The sequence below is a fragment of the Aptenodytes patagonicus genome, chromosome 5 (genome assembly GCF_965638725.1).
Source record: "Aptenodytes patagonicus chromosome 5, bAptPat1.pri.cur, whole genome shotgun sequence".
NCBI lineage: Eukaryota > Metazoa > Chordata > Aves > Sphenisciformes > Spheniscidae > Aptenodytes > Aptenodytes patagonicus.
The window spans coordinates 35,507,639-35,531,804 of NC_134953.1; the positions used below are offsets into that span (position 1 = coordinate 35,507,639).

A 24,166-nucleotide genomic window follows, 5' to 3' on the forward strand; every position below is an offset into this window, starting at 1 on the left:
CCTAAAGGGACAGCTCTTGAAATCCTCATGGATTACTTGTGAAGCACGTATTAATAAGTTGTATCAAATGACTATGATCATGGTCTTTTTTACTAAGTGCATTTGCTCCCCATAATTACAAACTCAAACAAGTGGAATAATGGCAGTAACACACTGTGTGTCAAAGATAACAGTGGAACAATTACTGTTGGCTGCCAACAACCTGGATCAAGTCAGCGAGCCTACAGCACGAGCCTCTCCTGCCGGGTCACTGCCACCATCAGCACCAGTTCCTACAGAGCATCACCTTATGCATTAGACAACTCTCCCCTCATCTGCCATTTAAATCTGGCCTAAGTGAATCACTTGGAAAGAGTAGCTGCATGTGCCATGACCAATAGTGGTCACTCGGATGAAGTTTTCTGTTGGTAAGATTTCCTCTGGATTAGGAGTCTGAATATCCCATCACCGCATCTGAACAGACTGTTCCCTAGCAGAGAGGAAGATTATTTCTGCTCCTGGGCAGCAGCCACAAGGCTGGTGGTACAAAAGGAACAATTGTCCAGATTATACTGTAGTAATTCAAATGGTTAACTAACGCACAGGAGAATAACTCTCCACACAACTCCAACCTTCCCTGCTCTATCATCATCACTAATCAGAAACACATTCAGGTAATTTCTGTCATTGGTTCCAAGTTAAAAGAGAAACTAAAGACTTTGCTGATCTGAAATTGTTAGTGCTTGGCTTTTAAAAAGCTCTTCAGAAGGCCCCTGACAAATTACTTCAGCTTCAAAGAAAACTTCTTTTTCGGGGAGTCAGGGGAATGTTTTTCAAGTAGTTGGTGGAACAAAGGTGCTCATGATTTTCCTAGGAAATATGTGAAAATGAATCAAATAGTTCCAGGAGCAGCAGACCGCTGCAGCCAGCTTCCTTATTCATCTGTATCCAAAGGCTGGATTCCTTGGTACGAAGAAGGCACAAGCCATAGCTGACATTTCCCGGTACCTGAGACTGTCATGACATTTCTTTCCCAAGTGCCTCTCTCCACAGCCTTTCCTCTCCTGGGCCTATCTCCATTTTCTTTTCTACCCCCACGTACGTAATTTCATTGAATTTGGTCAAAAAGGTATTTCCAACCACCTGTCAAATTTGGATGAAACTAGTCCGGATATCCAAAGAGACACAGTAGGAGGGGCACACTTGCACTGGAAGCCAGATTTTAGTGGCATGCTGAAAACTCCCCCAACTGTTCAGCACCTGCATTGCTGTAAGCCTGAAGAAGGGCTTCATCACACCTCCACAGTACCAGATGCTCTGGGGTGGGACCCCACAGAAAGGAGCACAGTCCTGGCAAATCCTGTGCCCTAGAGACTGCCTCAGCCCCAGCCCTGTACTCCAGAGCAGCTGTGTACTCCAGAGGCAGCTACTCCAAGCAGCAGTGTAGGAACAACCATCCCCTGCAAACGGAGGCCCACCTCTCACTGCAGCAGTGGGCTGAAAGCAAGGCACAGGGCACTTTCATACGAACAAAGGTGGGGATGGCATTCCCATTCTTCCTTTTAATGCCAATATGCAAAACCCAGCTACCTGTGAGAAGATTAGACCTTATTCAACAGGCCACTTACTTCCTCCTGTCAGCTAAGCTTCCGTTGTACGGCCAGCACATCAGATGAGATTTCAATGTGGGCAAGAAAGAAGCCAGATACAAGTCTAGAAGTAAAAGGGTTTATTTCTTACTGACCAGCTTGATAGCAGAAGTGCCATGGTCATTCTTTCTACTTTCAGGGACCTTTTAAATAAAGTTCCACTCCAGAAGCCAAGCATGAAAGGAGAGGAATGAAAACTCTTTGATAGATAAGATATTACAAGAGACTGTCAGAAGCTTGGTAGGAGAATGAAATAACACTCTGGATACTGTCATTGGAAACAATAATGAAAGAGTACACCATTTTCTTAACTGAAGTACTATCAAATCTATGTTACTGCCACACAACATATTTTTCGTCCAAAGGTGCCAATTTCAAGCTATGACTATTGATCTCTTATCTAACACTCAAAATTAACTGCACTACTAAGGAAAAGTGGCACCAAATCGTTTGAGAACATCAAACAGTAAAAAGCCAATGGGGTCAAATCAAGGTCAGAATTTGATGAGTAGGGTGTCAGAAATTTAATCCATTTTGTCTAAGATAATGTATAGAGCCAGTATTGGGGTTTTTTTTCCCTTTCTTTTCTGTAATTTTTTTAAGCCAGCTTCTCTCAAAAATATCACAAAACCAGACCTCAACCTTTTTTATGACCTTTTTTCCATGACTGGAGAGAGAAAAGATTAAACGGACTGAAACACAGATGGCAATTATGCCTCTGTTTATTTCCTAATGAGTCACTAGATTATTTTTTGCCTTCTGCCACATCATTTCAGAATACAAGAAAACCTTATCTTGAAGGAGACTTGAGGAGACAAAATAACACTGTTAAAAGTCCCAGTCCAGCAAGATACTTAACTGCGTTTAAAAAAACCCCAAACCTTTAACCATGAGTGAAGTCCCATTCACTTAAACTCAAATTCAGAAATGATGGGTAAATCTGTTCCACCAACTGGTGAATGTGGTGGCTATCAAATTCATTAGTGGTCTCATGACAAAATATTCAGCAGCTCTTATAGTCACATGTTGCATTTACATCTCAGCGTTTGGAGAAAATTAAGTCCAGAACTATGGCTAGAAAAGGCTTTCCCTCTGCCTCCCAACCACAGCCTGCAATGCCCATGCCCCCTAACCACCTCCCACTTGAGTCCGTATCTCCCCTTGCCTGCCCAGGATATCCCCCAGCCTCAGAGACTTGTCCAAACTCACACCCAGCTGAAACCCGGATCCAGAAAGCCTGGCTACCTCCCACACTAGAGGCAGTACAGCTACGAGCACACTGACCCAGCACTGGCTGGGCTCTCAAACTTGGCTGTGGCCACTTTGTTTTAAAACCCAGGCTGAGTAACTGATTTGATAGTGGCAACACCGTCTGCTTCTCATATCACAGTCTAGTAATTAGCATGCTCTTGAAAGGAAGCAGAAGATACGTATTCTTCAGTTCAAACCCATGTCTCTCACCTCCTCAGAAGGTGCCTTAACCACAGGGCTTTGGATAGGGGACTCCCCTCTTATCCTACTGAAATCATGCAACAAAAATTCAGGCTTTGATCCTAAAAGGGCCGAATCTTCAGCCCAGTGATTAGGACACATGGCTGGAAGAGATGAATCCTTTATCTGAGGACTTTTCATATGTTTTAGGCAGTAACTGGGGGTGGATAATATGAATTTGGATCTTGTCAGGAAGACTCTGAGTGTGACCTCCCACCTCCTACCAGAACACACAATATGCAAAAGAGGATCCATTTTAAAGGGAGAGCAAGACATACACTCCTCTCTGAAACAGTGCTACCTCCGTGCTGGAACACACTTGCTTTCTGCAGTAGTAGGTAAAGACATCTCTACTCAGGAGATGGCTGGTGCTTCAGAAACACCCATGTCCTTGGAATATTTCTGTTTCCTGGCTCTAGGGGTTCCCCCTTCAGCATCTGGGGATTCCTGCAGGCATTGGGGAGCCTCAGGCTTATCTATCCTAAGGAACTCCAAAGACACGCACAACTGGTGTGGTGAAAAGAGGGCACAGTTAGGTTGAATAATTTGTTACCTAAAAATGCTTCTGACAGATGGCAAGGCTGTTCTGGAACACTGTGAACATAACAGATTTTGGGACAGGGTGCTGAAGAGAACTGATTTTAGTGAAAAGTTGGATTTTTATCAAAGTTACCTTTTTCACTCCGAGTGCCTGCTTTGCATAGAAAATTGCAAAGAAATTTCCAAAATTTGATAAGAAATTGAACATCCCAGTGACTTACTGGAGTCATGGCTTGGATGTCATTATCCTTCACGGACCATTTCCTGCAACTGGACTCCATGTCCAACAGGCATCATTGCCAGATGTTCCCATGATATATCACACAGCACAAGATGACAGAAAACCATCATTCACATTAAAAAAGCCCTGAATTTAAGGAAGAGAATGGGTCATTTGCCCTGAAGACTTGCAAGTTCCTGAATCTGATGTGGAAACCAGTCGCTTCTACGTTGCTTTCCCCCCCCCCTCAAAAAACCCTGCAGTTTTCCACAAGAAATAAAATATTCCCAATTCATTCTAATTACCAATGCATTTTCAGGCTACATTCCTAAAGAAATGAGGCTTAGTTGTTGGCACTGTGTGCCCATTTATCCAATGGTCAGTTCTGCATCCCTTCCCTTCCTGTCTCCTCAACGTGTTTAGAAACTACCCGACAGACAGGGAAGGGGGAAGGAGCTGTGAGTGCTGGGTGGGAAGAGTAGATATAAAAATCCTTAGTTCTGTTTTGATACTTTGCAACCACAGTACAGATCTACATGACAGATCAGCAAGTCTCTGAGGTTTGGGAGGAAACACTGCCAAAAGATGGTGTTTCTTTTCCTTTAAAAAAAAAAGTTGAAACAGTTTATTACTAGGTGTTTTATCGCATCTGAAACTTTCAGTTTCAGTACTTACTTATGTGACGTATATACCAAGTAGAGAAGGATCTTACTAAAACCTTCCAGGATGAAAAACTTCTCGCTAGCCAGTCTAGACATTTTCTAGCAAATACAAAAGTGGGATTAGATGGTGCTGCTATTCTGACTCGAACAGAAAAATTAATTAAAAGAAAAACAACAGGTAAACATTAGCTAAAAACAAGATTAGTTTGAGATGGTGAAATGCTATAATATAGCTTACTGAGGTAAATCCATTAAAATTCCACACACTTTTTAAAGCATATTTAAAGCATGTATTAAAGTATGTATTTGTTTGTCTTATGATTATGTAGAAACTTTTTTTTAAGTAAGAACCTCATTTAGATTTCTAAATTAGAGTGGAAACCAGTCTCATTGGCTTCTACTTGCTACTTAGCTTTCTACATATCTAGCTACTAAGTTAAGAGCTTACTGAATTTGTAGTGTCTACTTAATCCCTTAGCTAACTTTAGACTCCTTTTCTAAAAAGTTTCACTTAAGTGAGATGAAAATCACTGATTTCTGACACTTTACTGCATAGCTAGGAAAAAGGAGCATGGGGCATGTGGCACAGCCTTAGGGAGATACTTGAGTTAAATTATACACATCTGTCTGCCCAAGAAAAGGTTTTCTATTTGTTTTGGAATGGACTTTTGATTATTTCTTTTTTCCCAATTCCTGGTAATTCTCCTGGCTTAGTTTCTACATACATATTCCACAGAAGAGGTAAAGGTTACCGGTGTATTAATATTACTTTTGTACAATGCTGTATGTTTGCAATTAGGCTCACTCCCACAATGATTTCCATATCTAGCCACTTGCTCTTCTTATTTCTTGATAAGTGATGGCCCCTATCAGGAAGTCGGGGGCGAGTCTGTTACTGCTTTGAGTAAACAGCCTAAAGGTCATTTTAGATGTTGGCTTTGACACTCTTGGTTCAATAGCCACCCACCATAGCTGTCACCAGTAAGCTGAAGTTAACCTCATGGAAAAATAGCCTTTAAGTGGGTCCTGTTGTCTCATCAACAGAACAACCCACCGGTGGGCACTTAATGGTGGAATGAGGAAAATCCTATCAAATTCTCCTCACTGACACCTGACAGAGGCATTTGGTCTGAGGTCAGGATCCAAGTGCTGTAGGTCTTCCCTGAGGTCTGCTAAGGTTATGGGAAAGTCCTTGAGTTAATGGGATCTCTGAGTCCCAGTGTGTCCACAAGGGTGCCCCAGTTCTCCTAGCCGGTGCTCAAGGACCTTTTTAATGAGATTTCCCATAGCAGAAATGAAAGCAGCAGAAGGCATCCCAGCTACATACACACAACTGACTTCTGCAGGCACAGCTATGTACACTAGAATGTGAAGGGCTAAAACCCACGGCTAACATTGGACCCCCACTTTGGGTGTCCACCAGTACAGCTGTTACACACACACCACCACACCCCAACCTTGACTTCTGCAGGTATTGTTTCTTTCCTTCTGCTCCCGCAAGATTAATCAGTAGGAGGCACAGCTTTGCCAAAATAGATGCATCCACTGCTGGAGTGTATTGCCAGCACACACCACCAGTGAGCCTCCATCAGTAAAAGGTCATTACACTACTGACATGCCTGGCCACCTTCTCCCACACACCTCTTCAGCATGAAAGCAGGAAGAACCCAGCAGACAGGTCTAAAGATACTATCGTCCTGCAAAAGGAGAAGAGTTACATGACTAGATCTAAGATCCAGAGCAAAGGCCAAAGTACTCACAGGGCTGATACAGCAAATATGCCTCGCATTGACCCCTCTACAGATTGAAGTGACGCATATCCCATGAGGGACACCACCACTCAAGGTAGAATCCAAAGTTCACTACAAAATGACCACTAAAGCCCTTTCAGGAAACTTTCCATAAACAAAGGCCATTTTCTTCCCAAAATTAGGTACTTCAGATTCCTAGGCTCTCATTTTAGGCATCTGAAGATAAGTATTTCAAAGGTGATGGAACAGATGACTCTCACTGAAGTGGCAGGTAAAAAGTTACTGTGGATTCAGCCCCCTAGGATGTTGTTCTGGTACTGCCTGGTGCTTCTTCTCTCTCCCCTCGCACCAGTGACCAACCAGCTTAGTGGCAAGGCATTTTGGACACGCTTCATCCTCCCCAGCCTGAACACAGTACCTCCAGTAACTGAGGCACTCTTGGGTCTTGCAGTGCCAAATTGTATGCCCTGCTGGAAGACACAGTCTGTGTCCACTTTACAAAAGTGAAAAAGGCACAGCACAGCCCAACCCTCCTTGTCCAGCTAGAGAGATAGGTCTGGGTCTCTCCTATACAACAATGTTGACTGTTAGTAAAAAAGGGATTTACCCAAGTGAGGGGACAGGTTGTGCTGATAAACTATCTCCACTTCTCTGTTAAGACAGATACATGCTCGTACATGTGTTCTTAAATTTCTACATGAAGTGCACCTTGTATCATCTTTGTCTCACCACTGCGTAGTTAAAAAAAAAACAGAACCCTGAAGAACAGCTAAGGGAAGACAGCAAAAATATGTATGTTTTTCAAAGATGCTGCTGTCTTTTCAGAGCCAGACACCCAGGCTACTGCATCCACCAGCCCCTTTGCTTCAAGACACACACATGACAGTAGCTACCAGAACATCCTGTTCATCTTTTCCACCACACTTTGTGGGATCCAGCTGTAGCCATTGTGACCTCTGGTGCTTCCCTCACATGCAGCATGGGCTGTTCTGCTGCCCCTAGAGATGAAATTTCTGGTTTTTAGAAGTCATTCCTAGCACAGTTCACTCAGAGTGGCATTATCAAGCAGGTGCTAATAGATAAAAACTACTGAGGACACATCCCATTGCTCTTTTTCCCTCCCTCCACTCCATGACAGAGAGCTCAAGGCTTCAGAGACCTCTGCAAGAGCAGTCAAGCCCAACTTCCACAGAGCCCTGGTATTGTATAGGCACAGTCATAGCTGTTTTCTCCAGACACGGGGCTCCATTTTCCAGTACATAATTTTCACTTTGCACTAAACAGACAACAGAGTGCGAAAACTCCCTTTTTTGGGTTTGACATTATCGTACATACAAGAAAACCATCTGCAGTTTTCAGCTTCAGCTTTTGCTCCAAGTTGGGATCTTTCACTTACTTTTCCCAATACGTTTTCCAGCCCAGACACTAATTCAGCCTACTCCCTACTCCAGCCGCTCTCCCCCTCTGTAAGCAACGTCTGTTTTCTGGCATGATGCAGGAGTCACTAAACAGCACCTGAGCAGAGTGCTTATAATGCCAAGATGCCGTATCACAGAGCAGGCTCCTTGAATCCAGCACTTACCCAAAAAGGGCACGTGCATGACAGCTGCACAGCCCCAGCACTGCTCACTCATGAAGGGTAGAATAGCACAGGTGGGACTTCACTGCAGTCCGATATCACAACCTGTCATGTCTTTCTAGTTAAAGGAATCTGGGTAAAGAAAACACAAGCGTATTTAAGCAATAATACCTTCTGGGAATGTCTAGCAACAAGAAGTGTTCTGAGGAAGGAGCTGTCTCTCTGGCCCTTACCCTCGCCAGTCAACAACTCCCAAGCTGACTGAGTTAAAATAGCTGACTTAAAAGTCATAACTGCTATTCTCAGCAGTAAAATACAAAAATGTTTTTTTTTAATGTACCTTTTAACATGCTGCAAAGTTAAACACAGCTTGCATGTTACCATGGATATAATTTCATGTTTATAAGACTGGTCTTTCCTGGCAGCTAAATGCCTGCATGGGAACAAATAGCAGAGCAGGATTTTGTTTGGCATTTTGCTCCGTTTATGATAACAGCTAACTACTTTTTCTATTAACAAGCTTTTGATTTTACTGGAGTTTCTCTAGGAACAGAGTTCATCTCATTGGCATTAAACACATTACAACTGATCCTTCAGTTTGTGTGAGCAGAGCCCTGAACTCAGTGGCACTAGTCATGAGAATCAGGGCCATAGGATCAAGTCCTCGCATGTTTATGTATCTGCCATGGCTGATGTCAGACAGTATACAGTACATGAAAACATGCTTCATCTCCACCTGATGAAGAGTCCACTCCAAACCCAGAGTGCAGGGGTTGAGCTAGATCTAACTTTCATTCAGAGTGATAAATTCTGACTAAACTCAGGCAGTGAAGTTAGGTTTCCATTTGACGAGGGGGGCAGTTTTATTCCACAGGGTCCCAGGAAAAATCTCCAAAATAGAATTGCTAAGTTCATTCATATCAACTTGAAATCAGCTGCATTTACGAAGAAAGGCTAATGGAGTAAGAATAAAATCTAGACTGGCAGGAAGGTAAGTGTTACCAGTTTAGAACACCAAGTCTAAATGCCTCCTTCACATCCACATTTAATTACTCATGCCCACATCTATTTCAAAAACTGCGTGTGTATTCCTAGCCCTACTGAACAACTTCTGTGGCAAAAGTCACCTGGTCTTCAGTGGGCCAAGATTTCACCCCTTAGTGAATAAGCCCAGGAACAGCTTTTGGCTGTTGGTTGGTAACGTGTAGGATTGTAACAACTCAGCTGCTACTGCTAGAAGATCTGAAAATAAGATGTAATTGCACAGATAAGTCTGGGGATTACACCACATCATGTCCCTCCAAATCACGCAGCCAGAGTGTTTACCTGTGTCTGTGTGTTGCTGTCATGAAAAGTTCAGTACCTATTTCAGTATCAGAGATGCATATCAGTCAACCTTGACTTCAGCTTTTGAAGTGGGTGGAGAGCAACACCACCCCTTTCCTGTACTGAAGTCTGCAACAAAACTGCATTTTACTCACAAACATATCTGTAGTTCTGTTGTGTTCTGACTTTTAAAAAAAATAATCTCATTGGACAGACACCACCAGCAAGTTTCTCCACTCTGTGGAGTGTCTTCACAGCCCTCCCACATAGTGAAAATGACTCAGACAAAACTACTAAATTTAGGGCATTGGTATTCTATGTGTTACGCTGGTGTTCATACAAGTAATGCCTTAAACAGTAAAATTCTGAATTAAGCATTCAGGCATCTTTTCTGTGCTGCATCTGCCACTGAAACAGAATGGCAATGAAGGTGGGCTGAGGAGGAGGTTATTTGGATCGTGATTCAGGTTGTGTTTTGGCTAGAGCTAAATGTGAATTTGAATGAGGTTTGCATGTACTTTTAGAAATATCTATTGACCCGATATCGTGATGTTTGATCTCAAGTGATGAGATCGTGCAAGACTAGCTGCCCTTGGGAGATTCCCTTCATCTCAGGCAAGAGACTGCAGGCTTTGACTCACAAATGGGGATGATTTCTCTTGGGATGACTAGACCAATTCCCATTTCTCAGCATTCAACTCACCCATCTCTCTGAGGTTCCCCTCCTGCAAGGACGGCTCATGAAGCAGCTGCTGAACTGCTGGTTGCAAATCCATGCAGTCAATTAAATCGGTACTTCCGTAATTCAGTGTAAAAGTACATAGAATTATTGCAGTTTTATAATTTGCAAATCACCCCCTGCTTCACAAGCAACAGCCATCCCTGTAGCAGGGGCAAGGTACTCTGGAAGAATGCAGTGGTAGCCAATTAAAGGTGAGAAGTTTTACAGCTATCACTCACAAGCCAGGGCTTTGCCATGAAGTTGGCCATGTGGTCACCACCCAGAAAAAGGGACAGGAAGTCTCTGGCCATAAGGGGAGCAGAAGAAGCAATGAGAGGTGCGGGACGAGAAGAGGAAAGGGAGAAAGAGGAGTGCTAGAGCACCTTCTTGGTTAAGGCAGTCTTTCCTCTCCGCTTGCCTAAAATTGCCAACAAATCAGTGTGAGATCGAAGTCAGGCCAAAGCCAGGCCAAGAGACCACGCTCTCCTTCAGGCTGACCACAACACCTGCTGAAGCCAGCACGAGTTTTGTGTGGGTATCTCAGGGAAGGACATAGAAGCAATGACTCATCTATTAATGAACTTTGACTCTTTATCTGTTTGCCAGATGTCTCCAGAAGGGCATGGCTTTCTTAAATATTTTTGTTTTTTGAAACTGCTGAATAATCTTCACAAATACAGTTCATGATCTGTTACCCAATTAAAACCATGCAATTGCTAGGAGCAATCTGAGCTGTTTACACTGCACACTTCCATCACATGCCCTTCCTTTGTTCCTCATCATTGGAGCATAACTCTTTAATAAAATTAGGTTCATGCAAAAACATTTTCAGATAATCTGCTGTAGCCTCCAGAAATGCTTATGCTGGTCTGACGTGCAGTATTTCAACCTGGGAAGTAGGGCATCCTTGTCTAAAGTTCTGCAGACCACGTAAAGAATAATTCTTTTCAATACAACCCAGAACTCATACTTGTATGTACACCTGCCCTGAGGAAAATTTCCATAGTACAATGTTTATCCTTGTCCGGACTCCACCTGAGAAGCAGGGATCTTGAAAGTCCCCAAAGTGCCCACTTAATAGAAGCTTAAAAATCCATGTCTAGAGGGGATGTGGAGGGATTATTTAATCTCTTCCCTTGCTCTAAGGCAGAATGAATCACTTAGACCATCTCTGAAAAATATTTGTCACCCTTGTTCTTGCAAAACTTCAGTCAAGAAGATTCTACTTTCTCCCTAAGTAATTTGTGCCGTGATTTTACTACTCATGCAATTAGAACATTTTTCCTAATGCTCGAGCCATGTCTCTTTACCTTATCACCTCATTAGGATATTTGTCTAAGCAGACAACGCTGAGTGGGTCAAATTACCCAGTCTTATTACCCAGATTTTGACTGGTAATGTAGTCAGAGAATATAATGAAGGATGATGTTGAAAGCCAAGATCAAGAAATATATCAAGATCAAAAGAATAGCTGTATGATATCTACTGCTCACTCTTTTTTCCTTAGCTAGCTGCCCTATAAACTGGGAAATTAAATTAGTTTAACATTAATTACTCTTGCCAATTATATTTTTTAACACTTTACAATCTATGTCTGTACAGACTGCCTGATAGTCTGTTCCACTATCTGTCCAGGAATCCAAACCTCTTTCTTAAGTGGATTCGCATTTTCAGCTTCATTAACATTCCCTTCTTTAGATGCACAGGCAAGCCCTCCTTTGTAAGACTCAACTAAAATAACTGCCTGATAACTTCTACCTTGTGAAACAGAGTTGCCTCAACATATCCCAAGATGGTGATACACTGTTTTTTTGCCATATTGCCTTTCCAAGCAATATCCCGATAAAGTGTCCAGTGCCACTGGGCCTTGGCTACTAAGCGCTTCCAAGAATTGATCAAAAACATCTTTCCACTCCTCCCAGGGAGGTGGCTTAGACTACACCCACCTGCCACAGAGGCTCGTTCTTTCTCTCTTTCTAACTTCACCCAGACAAGTTTGTCCCTTGTTTATCCCACAACTTCAGAACAAGGATGGATAATGCTTCTCCATTTCTCCAAGCCTGTCCTTCCAGAATGAGCTATGCTAATACTCCCATCCTGTGACTTATCCCAGCAAATTTCTAACACGCCTATTAAGTACTTAATTTGATTCTACACTACAACCTCAGGTCCTTTCCATTTTTCCCATGTTTGTATTGACATTGCCCTCTTAACCTTCCAAAGGTGCTACTGTAATATTCCCTTTTTTAAACTTTCCAATGTTTTTCTGCAATGTGTTCCTTAATTTTTACTTACCTAGGTAACTTTTGCACCGGTGTCTTTCACACTGGGCCTATAAAGCCCTCTTCTCACTTAGGCTGGTGTATGGTGCAATGCGATGGACTCCTATTTCTTCATCACCTAAGTGCCACCTCTCCCCAACAGGCCTGTGTAAGAACATCCACTGTTATGTGGAAGTGAGGATCTCCTGTCAACAGCACCTGAGAAATTCATACCCTTACCTTCAAAATCTCCATTAGCAAGTGCCAAATATTTTATTTCCACACTTTTGATGAAAAAATGAAGTGGTTTGGTATTCCTGAATTGAAACATTTCATTTCAATCAGTTGGACCAAAGCAAAATATTTTGCTTTGACCCAGTTTGACATCAAACGGTTTGTCTCATCCGTCCAGAGCAAGGCTCTTTGACCAAGCTTTTTCCCATGATCCAGCACTACGGTAGGTAAGAAGGGAGACTGCAACGCACCCTTGGTTAGGTAATGCAGGGGTGGGGGTGGCTGTAAGAAATAATCAGGATACAATGCTACCTGTCCCAAAAATACCACAGCAGTTCAGGCAGATGGCTCAGACTTAATATTAAGTAACACACAGCAATCCAGCTCAACAAACTGTTTTGAAATGGACCAAACTGACTCAAAGCAAAATATTTCAGTTATACCTTCCTGGTGAGTCCTTCTTAAATCACAACTTCACAGAAACTTTGCATAAAAGTCACTTCAACACCAAGTATTTTTTAACATAATATAATTAGCAACTGTAGAAATAGATCAGTCATGATGACTTGCTGCACAGGAAGATCAGAATACTGATTCATACATACTTCATATACATTGAATTCCTTCAGGAACTCAGCACTTTTACATCTTCTCCATACCATGACAATTCAAAAGGAGGTCTTTGCTCTCCAATAGCTTGCACATGATGGGAAGTGATGCTAATCATGAGAACAACCAGAAAATTCTTTTGAGCCAATTAGATGGCACCAGTCACAATGACATTAGTCATCCACTCCTCAATCTGAGGAGAAGGAACCAAAATTATCATTCATCTACTCCTGAAGCTGCAAAAGACACAAGGGAAGTGTACTGTTTCCCATTCTTATTGCAATCATCATCACACAAAGTGACAGAAGCTGCTATTTTCTGCTCCTGTTCTAGGAGAGCAGTGGTTACTCTGTGCAGGCTTCAAAAGAGATAATTTGATCTCACTTAACTGCTTCATTCTCCTCCTCCTGTCCATGCCTGATCAGCACATGACCAAGAAAGGAAATGGGACCAGAAAATGTTACACAGAAAGAATATATACAGCCTGATGCCATTAGCCTCTGCAGCATATAAGGGCAAGGCTACTGAGATGTGGCTGCTTGTTAACAGTGATGGTGACAGAAGAGAGAGTTGTCATATATGGTGCCGTGACTCTGCATACCAGTGAGAATAACAAGAAAAGCATGAGAAGTGGTAACTGGTGTGTGGAAAAGTGCACACAAAAGGAAAACCTCACAAAAAGTTGATAGTGAAGCATCAGGAGAGGTTAACTGCAGAGGGTTCAAAGCGGATGACTTCTAGAACAGATCCAGGAATAACACTGGAACAGAGAGACAGACTGCCCTGGAAGAGCCAATCTAAAAACCCACACATCAGTCTTTACACTGCTGAGATCAATGAGATACGTACCACTTATCTCAGCAAGCTGAGAGGTGGGGGAAGTCCAGGAGGAACTGACAGGCAGGAGAGGCTGACCAGACCCTGTGTCTCCACAGCAAGATGGTTTGGGCATTTCAGAGGTGCTGGTGTAGCAATCTAGCTCACTTCCACCCACAGCCAGGAGACCAGACTACCTAGCAGCCCTGGTGAGCACAGAGACCTTTGTATATGATGTTGTCCCAATGTGACAGGCACCCTTGAACCGCTCAACAGCTACATACATCTCCAAGGCACAGGCTGGCCAGCTCTGGATATATCAGCTCTTGAAGTCCCTCCAACACTTTGTTATTGGAAGACAGAGGTAGTGAAAAAGAGGATGAAAAATCAGAAACATCAACCCTTCTGATAGAGGGGTAAAGAGACCAAGTTAATGGTGAAGTAATATTCTAAAGAAGCCAAGGAAAGACCTGTGGCTTGGAAAGCCCAGACGCCTCCAACACGTCTGGGGAAACTCTGCCAAGGTTTTCATGGCTCCTCTGGGGTGACATTTGGGTTCACTGCCCAACTAGAGTTTGCCCTTGAAGGACTTTATGGGATAGATCCTCAGCTAGAGTAAACAGTGCCACTGCTTTCTAGAAGCATGGCGATTTTGAGCAGGAGACAATTATGCCCCAGATCTCAGACTGGCAGGGAGGTTTTCACAGGGGAGCTACATCTGACAGCTTCACAATGAAGGGAAATGTTATCCGCAACATGAAACTCCAATTCAACAAACAAATTTGAAACTGACTTTAGAAGAAGTCATGTTAACAGATGGTACCAAATCCAAGTGGCAAAGATCACAATTACTTCTTTACATTTCCCATTTTGTCTTTTTGTGTGTGTGTGCACTTCAGCCCCAGAGAAACAGATTACAACTCAAGATGTGGAGCTAATTAAACTATAATATACTAAAAGGAGATTTGGCTGTGTTGATAAATCTGAGTGTGATAAAGCAAGATAGTCCTCTGTAAACACTGAGATACCTCCCCAGGATTTTTCATAATTATTAAATAATTCAGATTATCTCCAGAAGTAGTCTTAAATTTGAATGCCAACACTAGAGAGAATGAACTAAAACATGCCTGAGCTAGATAAATTAGATAATCTAAGACCATATATATGTATGTATAAAAAGATGACAAAGAGGGACAACTGGAATAGTTACTGTGTACTGCAGTTGTTGCTAGACCTTACCTTTCCACAGACAGCTGTACTGAATCCAGTTTCATACTCTTCAAAAGATGGTATCTAAAACTTCCTGATTTGTCTTTCACACTATGCACTAGAAATAACTTGACCACAGTGGAATAAGACTCACAGCAGCCCTCTTTCTCCCAGAGAAAGAGAGATCTTCCATAAACTGTAAAGATACATTTTTAATTATGTTCCAGTGCTCATTTGTAACAAACGCCTGTTTGCACCATGCTAGCAACATAAAAGGTCTCTCATTCTGAGGTGGCCCCTGCTTTGCCTGGTATGAATAAAGCAACACTGATCTAAGAAGTGCTGATGCATCCCACAGGAAGGGGAACAAACTTTCAGCGCAGAGCATCTTCATACCAGCACACTTTTATCTTCCCAATAGGAAAAGTGCTTCAGTAAAGAAAACTACAACCTCTAACTGACCTAGATAGACTGCTGGCATGAGGAAACCAGGAGTGAGGTTTCTGACAGATGAACTCAGTCCACCTTCTATTAGACTTTAAGATTTTTCCACCCTAGCTGTCTATGTACATCCTGCCAGAAGTCACAGCTGCCCTCGCAGAGTCAGCAAAAGGGAACCTCTGTCTGTGTCCCATCATGCAAGGGATGCTCACTGAAGATGTGGCAAAGGGGAGCTCTGGGCATATACAGTATGCTCAAGCATCTGCAGCACATCGATCTGTCTGTGGGCAACAGCTGCCTTTGCAGACATGCAGCACTCCAGGCTCTCTTTATGTTCATTTGCATCTAAATGCTGCTAGTTGGAAATTAAACTCACACTTCCCTGGCTCTGAGCAAGAAAAGCATGCCCCTTTAGCCTAAAGTTAATGCCTAGTCTAGGCTAATCATCCTGGCTCTCTCCATCACCAGCAGAGGCAGACAGTATTGCTAGATGATTCACTGTCTTACATACCTGATGAATCACTCTGGCTATCTTCAGTGATGAGGGAGAAACAGAGCGTGCCCATATACCTTGCTTAGACTAGATCCCTAGCCTTCAGACAGCTCAAGTAGGATAAGATACATCCTACCTGGATGGTCTTTTTCTTTTTAATGTGTCCAGTGGTCAAGACAAATGAAAAAGGAACTCAGACTGTGGCTTCTTGACACAATAACCATATAAAACTATCATGAAAGCAGTAATCAAACAGCACTAATATTAATGACAATAACATAAAAGGTAATTCTCATAGAAGTCAACAGCTGTTCCACATGAAACTCAAGTGTGCCACAGCCTACCTGTGTGTAGATGTGTATCACACCTATGCACAATATGAAGGCCACTGCCAAATCACATGCTGTGTACGTTTTCAGAGAAGAAAAGGAACCATTGGCCCAATGGCTTGGAAAGCAGGTCATGAGATTCCTTCTGCATGATCTTCGTATCCTGCATGAAACTTTCTGTCCAGAAAAACACCTGTAACCCTGCCCTTTCAACATAGCTTTGTTTTATTTCCTTGGCTTGGCTTCTGCAGTACTTTTAACCCTTCCATAGGGAGTCTGCTTGGGCCCAAGGTGCATAGCTGGGGAAGTGGCAGGGAAGAACAAGGCTCTGCCAGTGTGAAAGCAGCTAGACTTTCTCCTGCTGGTTTCAAAGCTCTCGCAGGGGGGCACCAGGCAGGGTGGGCTGCCAGGCTTCTCTCCGCAATAGCAGCATTGCCAGGAAGCAGAAATGACCCAAGGGATCCACAACATCATACAGAGGTACAAGATTTGCACGCAGTGGCCTTGTGTTCCAGTCACCTTGGAGCAGCTGCCCGTTTTGCAGTGGGGGTTTCTGCTATGCCCATGAGAGGGCAGTTCAAGCCCCAGTGGAATAGGCCCAGGGGACTGGATCAAGTTCAACTGGCTCTGAAACACCCAGCTGTGTGGTGTGACATGGCCCTTTATCTCTTGGGGCGGGGGGGAGGGATTTTGTGCATTTTCATTCTAAACACATAAAGCAGGTAGCTAGATGAAATACAGCACAGTCAGGCTCTGAAAAGGCTTCTTCTAAGTGTGAAGACTGCAAGAGACATACATAATTCTTCATTTAACACTCCGTTGATCACTGACTTGTGGATTGTTCTCCCTCTGAAAAATTCTAACTATTCTTTTTAAATGGGAATTTTGACCAGAGTAATTGAGATGTCTTTAAACATAGATTTGGCATAGAGACTGCAATGGCAGTGAGATACCAATCTGGCTGGGCTTGTACCTATCCTGTGGCTGAGGCAGAACAGGAAATGCCTGTGTCAGCTACAGTTGAAAAGAAAAAGGGTTTCTGTTTCAGTCAGCACACAGCATCAAGGCAGTCAGGCACTGACTGCCCCACTAGGCTCCCCAAGCTTAGGAGAGCATCCCTCATCAACCAGCTTTTAAAAGATCAGTCACATTCAAGCGTACGCCACCAACAGAAATATGCTTATTATGCAACATAAAGTGAACACTTTGAGAGCACTGCTTACAGCAGTTTGTCCTGTACAACTCCTTACAGGGTCCTATTCCCGAGGCTTATAAATTAGCCAGGCTGTCTAGACCAAGTTCTGTACGTGCTGCAGGTAGACACACCACAAACCAAGAGCAGCAGGAGGACACAGTCTCTTCCCTGCAAGTATTTCATAAATAATAAAAATCAGCATATGAAAGATGGGAGAAGGCTATCAAGTGTACGCAACATTCATGACTTACACCTAGCACAAATGTGTGCACACGCATCAATTGACTTTCTTTTCACTTGGTCCACATTTGGCCTTGCAATGTTCATTCAAGTAACAGAACTGCTTCAACTACAAAGTCATCCTTCAAATAACATTTTTCAATTGATAATATGCTCCCACGCTTTAATCAACCAAACTTTTAACTACCCTTTAACCTAGTATTTTCATATAGGCATAATACCAGAATGGTAGGGAAAAGAAAATATTATATATCTGATATAAACATATAGTTTAATAATTGACAGCAGATGTCAAAGTCAACAAATCACAGAGCTCAGGCAATGCAGTGTAGTGCGTGTTTTCATTCCATGTTATTGGTTTCTTAACTTAGCAAACAGGGGATTTTTGACCGCATTTAAAGAGGAAATCAGCAAATCAATACTAAATTTTCTGTAGAAGGGAGAAGCATAAAATCACTCAAGTTACCACAGAAACAAATTTAAGCAAACTGGTGCCACAAATCAAGTAATTAGGCAGAAAGAAGAATTAAATCTCTTCAAAAACTATTGATTTATGATACTATGTCAAGTTTGGGACATAAATATTTATTATCTTGCAGCCTCTATTCCTTCAACACTTAGATTAATTTTATTCATGTCATTCTAATAAAGGGGAACTCAGCTAAGTCCAAGTAGTGAATAGTAAGACAATACTCTGTTACATTTGTCTCTCCCTTGAGAAGTAGAGAGCACATTTTATGTCAAATTATTCCATGCACAGGGAATGCTGCAATACTGGATACATACAACCTCACCACGGATTACAGGATTAGACTCCTGTGTATACCCCGGAGCAGTCTAATAAATTTAAATTAAACCGCCATCAAGTAGACAGGGGCAGTGTTTTTACTCTTGTCCTAGAGCACATCAAGAAACATTTCCTTATCTTGTAGCGATGGTCAGTTACGTTTTAGTTCTTTTTTAACCAGACAATAAATCACATCCTTTATGCAGGTGTCACCACGCACGCAGGCAACTATCCATCTGTAACTCAAAAAACAGTACTACGGCTACCAAATTTCAGTACCTGCTAATTAGGCTGAGCCTTTTAAATTACCTGAACAATTGGCATACAAAGAATAAGATGGATGCTTAACTGATCCCACAAAGAAATACCATCTGTCACCTGACAGCCAAATTCATTAAACATGTGACATGTATTAGCACCAGGATAGTGGTGCGTACATGTGTTAGTTATGTAGATTATTGTTCTCTACAGAAATTACGTTACTCCAGTGAATAGAAATATGTCATTCAAACAAACAGTGAATAATAGACAGTGTAAATCCATAGGTTATTGTGGGATTACTACAGAGGGTCAAATTCTGGTTTTGTAAATATATTCGCAATACTTGCTAAACTCCAAAAAATATGAAAAAAAATCACGAATCTCAACACAGAAATAGCACGGCACTAGTTCAGCATGGCACTTTTAGGGAAATCATGATTTCAGTTCACTGGTGAAGAGGGTTTTCACTGGACACACACACAAATGAAAAACAAACTAAAACCACATATACTGAACTCACCCAATGAACAAAGCAGGGCCAATACAGAGAGATTTCCAGTTGCATTGCTGCCATGTGCGGGACTGAATTTCCTCAGAGGGCACCAATATCATAGGGTAGCAATCTGCCAAAAGGGTTTCACTGCCAAGGGCTACTTCTGTAATCAAATCTGGCAACCATGTGTGCTTTTGCAAACATTAAAAAATTATGAGCAGAAAAGGAGGGAATGAAAGTTTCCCATCGGCTTCTTTTGTCTCACCCTTACTACATACAAGCTTTGCTCAGAGCTTTGGAGAGGCAAAGCTGGGAATACTTGCTCTGATGCTATCCTTCAGAGGAGAGGGACTTTATTTCTGTGCTAGATTAACGTATTGCGCTATGTATTTGCCTTATTACCAAGTTCTTCCTGCCAAGAAGCAAGTTTTCCTAAATACCAGAGCAGACAGAGAACTTTGAAGGTTTAAATCCTCGTGCTCTTTTAGCTGGGCATCAGCAATGACCATTTCTTCAATAATGCACAGTGCAAAGGGTTGGTGTTTTTACTGCAGGACTATAATCTGATAAGGAGCCAAGACTCGAGCCAAATCACAGCAAAAAGAGAAAGAAGAAATAGTATGTCTTCCTCTTTTTTTTTTTTTCCCCCTTCCTCTACACAGAACATTACCAAACTGGCCTTTAGTGTTAAGTTCAGCTCACAGAAATAATTCTTGAAAGCCCATTGGTGGAGAGTCCGTTTCCTTCTCCTTTCAGGTTGAAAAGGAAACTTTCTGTGAGTTTACTGTAATGGAGTGTTTGTCTGTATCAGAAACAGCCTGACCTCTCCAGCCACAAGATGAAATACCAGCAGCCCACTCTGTCACTAGTTCACTATTAGGAAACTACATGGGAGGAAAGACACAACATAAAATTCACAGGGAAAAAAAAAAAGAAAGGGAAAAAAAAAAGACATCGGCAGTGGTGGGAGTGAATGAACAAGCTTAATAACGAAGCCAGTAAAAAGGAAAATACCCTCTGGCCAATTGATAATAAAAGGTTACTTGAGGCAAAGGGTCAGATCCTGGGCAGTGTAAAGTGGCCCAGCTCCTCCAACCTCAGCAAAGCTACAGTGATTTATAGCAGCTGCAAAAAGCCCCAGGAGACAGAAAAACCCAGCTATAAAAATGGAAGTGGAGGCCCACATTTTGAGAAGCTTCCACTCACTTTTAGCACCAGACTGAGGTACAGAGGTGACTCTGAGGGTTTGTTTCTGTGGGGGAGTTCCTGTGAAGTAAGCTGAAGTGTGAATTTACACTGCATTTACTGCTGGGTCTTTAAGTAGGCTGTAAATTCATATCCTAGCCTATTTTGCAGGGATTTCCCCAAGAAGATAAGCCCTAAATTGGCCTCCTAACCATGGAGGCAGACAAAATAAATAGATGTTTTAAAAACTGCAGACCCACACAGGAATCTCTCTATTGCTTGCAGTGGCAAGTGGGTACCAGATAGTATATATTGTAGTCCTGCAAGTGCATGGTGCCCTTCTTTCCTCCATTCACCCCCAAAGCCCCCTCCCATCATCCCTCTCAGTATCCCTCCACTTCAAGACACACCTTCGAAACTCCTGGCCCTGCCTCAGCTTCATGCCAGATTTGCTTGGCCCCTGGCTCTTCCCTTCCCCATTCCAGTTCCACATCTGGAGGTCCATGTTCTCCTTACCTACTTTCCCCTGACTCTCGGGGGGAGCAGTAAAACTGTCCTGGTGCAAAGGTGTCTCCTCCTACCAGTTCCTTGCCTCCGAACCAACCTGACCACATCCTGTCCATTCACGCCTCACCCATTTCCCAAGGCACTGGATCCTTGGGTTAATGGATGCTCTTTAAAACCTCCTTCGGAAACACAAGGTTAACTCTATGCAGACAAATGCCATGAAGCTGGGCAAGATTACTCACACTTTCTTGGCTGAAAGATGCTTTTACATGCAGCCAAATGGAAGGCCAGAGGCCTTCAGCAGGAGACAGAGGAAGCAGCTAGTACGGTCACAGCTTCATCAGGGTCCTCAGGCTGGGCGGTTTGGTCTTTAGCAGGCTAGGGTGAGCAGCTTGCACCACACGAGGCCTGTGCCATTTCCCTGGGAGCCGCAGTGAGGCTGTAATAGAGCAAAGCATTTATGCCTTGGCTAATCTGGGACCTTGCACTGCTTTAACAGCTGCCTGTGCTGTTCTGCTGTGCTGGGTCAGGCACTCGCTGCACCAGTGTCAGCTGTGGCCGTACCACGCTAACACACGGTGACAACACTGTATCCTGAAGGATCCTTTTCAAGAAATCAATTTAGTAATATCCTCTGTCACCTGATGCAAACATCAGGTTTCTCAAAAGCAGCTTGGAACACTCCCCTTCAATGAAATCCCTGATTTTGCAATGCATGAAAAAGAAAGTCAGTTAACACTTAGAAGTTTGAGCCCTAAGATCAATAAGGGAAGCAAAAAGGCATAAAACATCTTTTGATATCAGCAGAAGAAACCAGGCACAGTGAACAGCCATCACATACGCGACAGTATTCCGTACCATCCTTATCTGCTGGAGCAGGTAACAGCGGTCTGAAGAACAGGAACCACTTGCTAACAGGTACAAGACTGGAAAAGCTAGCTGACAGATGTAGGTCACAGAGCAGAGACCCTTCCAGCACTTGACTAAGTCTAAGTTTCGTCTTTGATGCTTATGAAGATTCTGCACAAAAAGCATCTCTGAGCACAGAAAGAGCTCAGCACCCTTTAAGAGCTAAAGTCTATGCTGCAGACCGTTTCCTCCGATCCATCACCTCCAGCTTTCTTTGTGCCCCTTTTCTTTTTACCATCTGCAAACATTTGTGCAATTGAGTCGTACCAGCAAATGCACTTAAAGAAAGCCAGCGTCTGAGCTTCACAGAACAGTCTTCAGGGAAACTGAAGTTTATATTAGCTCAGGAGCATTTATTTTGGAAGTGTCCGTGCAAACAGACAAACAGACATCCAAACAGAAAGCACCACCAACACAATAAGAGCACCCACACCCCAGCAAGCCAACACCGTGATTAACAATGGTTCACAAAACACTGTTTCACATCAATCCACGGAGTTAAAAAAGTAATAGACATTTGAAAGGTACATAAATACCAGAGAACAGCAATTGCATCATCAACATGATGCAAGTAGAAGAGAAGGTTGGATGCTCTGGAAAATTTCTTCTGTGTGAATTATTCACTTAGCTGAAATAACTTCTCTTTCCTTTTCATCTTGCCCTGTTCAGGAAGAAAACCATATATTTGAATATGGGGTACCATATAGTATCCTCCACATACAGTACAGCACTTGCTTTCCACTCCAGGACGAGACATTCAAACTGGGCCAGTCATATTAGGAAATGGAGTGCGAAAAGGTGGTTGTGTTTTACATTCTGAAATGTGAAAATCTGAGGTTTCAGAGATTATTATGGACGTTACGTTGATCTTATTCCCCTATGGGCTCCACATGCAACATGTCCACTATGACCAGACTCAATCTCATGCACGGCCAAGATGACACAGTATTAGTGCCATGTGGAGGTGGACAGAGAGCCACTCTTCAAGTCACAATGCACGTAGCAGTGGCTGCATCAGCTCCCTCCTGATTGCTCTACTCAAAGGCTGTGCTAGAAAGTAAAACAACACCCTACGTGATAATGTTATGAAACCTTGTCTCATTGCACATATGCAGAACAAGGCTGAACTTTCACTGCAAAGACAACCTTAGTTCAGGCACTTTGCAGTTTCTGAACACTCGGTGACCTGAATATTTGTTAATCAGCTGTAGTGTTGTTAGCATACCCATACATCTATGTCCTGCACTTTGGGTGCCCTGTACCATTTTAGAAGTACCGGTATTTGAAAAGAAGGACGACCCCACACAACTAGCTTACCTCAGCCCACAGCCTCAGGCAACCCATGCAGAATCTGAGATAGACAACAAACTACTGGAGTACAGGGAGAAAATTATGGAGATATAGGAGAGTAATGTAAAAAAGAAAGCAGACAATGGGGGTCACTGCATGAAGGGCACTCTGAAACAAACCTGTACATACCAATGTTTCCCTCTGCTGAACAACAAGAAGACACAGGGTGTGAAGGGAGTAAAGCTGTGTTTTCACAGAGGTAAACTGTAATAGGTTTCCATCTTAGGTCTCAAACCTATCACAGCAATATTTTGTTTACTCATATGATGTATCATTTGGGATAATGTATCTATATAAATGTACAAACTTTTGAAAGAATATTTTATGGTTTTAATTTTCAGGGTACAATTTCTTTCATTTGTAGATTTCCCAGGCTATAGATCTCCTGTCTAGCAGCTCTCTCTTGGTGTTTAAAACTCCAGAGCCAAGCTACTCTAAGTCCTTACTGAACCTAGCACTTACACGATAGCAGGGATAACCACCAGCCCTAAAAAGGGCACCCCAGAGAACTCAGTCATCAGAAAAAATCCAGCAAGGCAAAGGAACAAGGCCCTTCACGTTAATTTAACAACCTACTATCCCCTGAAATCACTGTCAATACTAACCTATTTATCTAGCAACTAAACAAATGTATATGACTTTCCTATGCAAGAACACACTGATTAAACCTTAAAACATTTCAGGCAGGGCATATTTCTCAAATAAAAATCAGACCTTATTAAACCTCAAAGGAAATTCAACATAAACACACAGCATCAAAAAGCCAGGAGCATGTAAGAATTCAGTCTTAGTTTTAGTCAAAATTCAGTGATTTCTTTTCAATTGCTTCAGTTGCAACATTTTCAGAAGTATAGAGAACTGTCCTTTGAGAGCTAACCAGTAAAAAGAGCACGGCTCTCCTTCTTACAGAGTCACGTAGTAGGGAGGCC

At 42.6% G+C, this 24,166-nt stretch overlaps 1 protein-coding gene across 9 annotated transcripts in view; it reads right to left on the minus strand.

The window, feature by feature from the left end:
* The window catches only part of RTKN2 (rhotekin 2), a 219,915-nt gene that overhangs the window by 173,736 nt on the left and 22,013 nt on the right, over positions 1-24,166 (minus strand). For 5 of the 9 annotated variants that reach the window (XM_076339333.1, XM_076339334.1, XM_076339336.1 and 2 more), the window contains 2 exons: positions 22,424-22,548; positions 21,221-21,417 (listed from right to left, as the gene is read on the minus strand). The exons of 1 other annotated variant lie outside the window; for it this stretch is intronic. The gene's annotated coding sequence lies outside the window, so the exon portion shown is untranslated. Of the gene's footprint in view, positions 1-21,220; positions 21,418-22,423; positions 23,105-24,166 lie in introns of those variants that run through there. 3 more of the 9 variants (XM_076339337.1, XM_076339335.1, XM_076339338.1) reach the window with 3 other exon arrangements.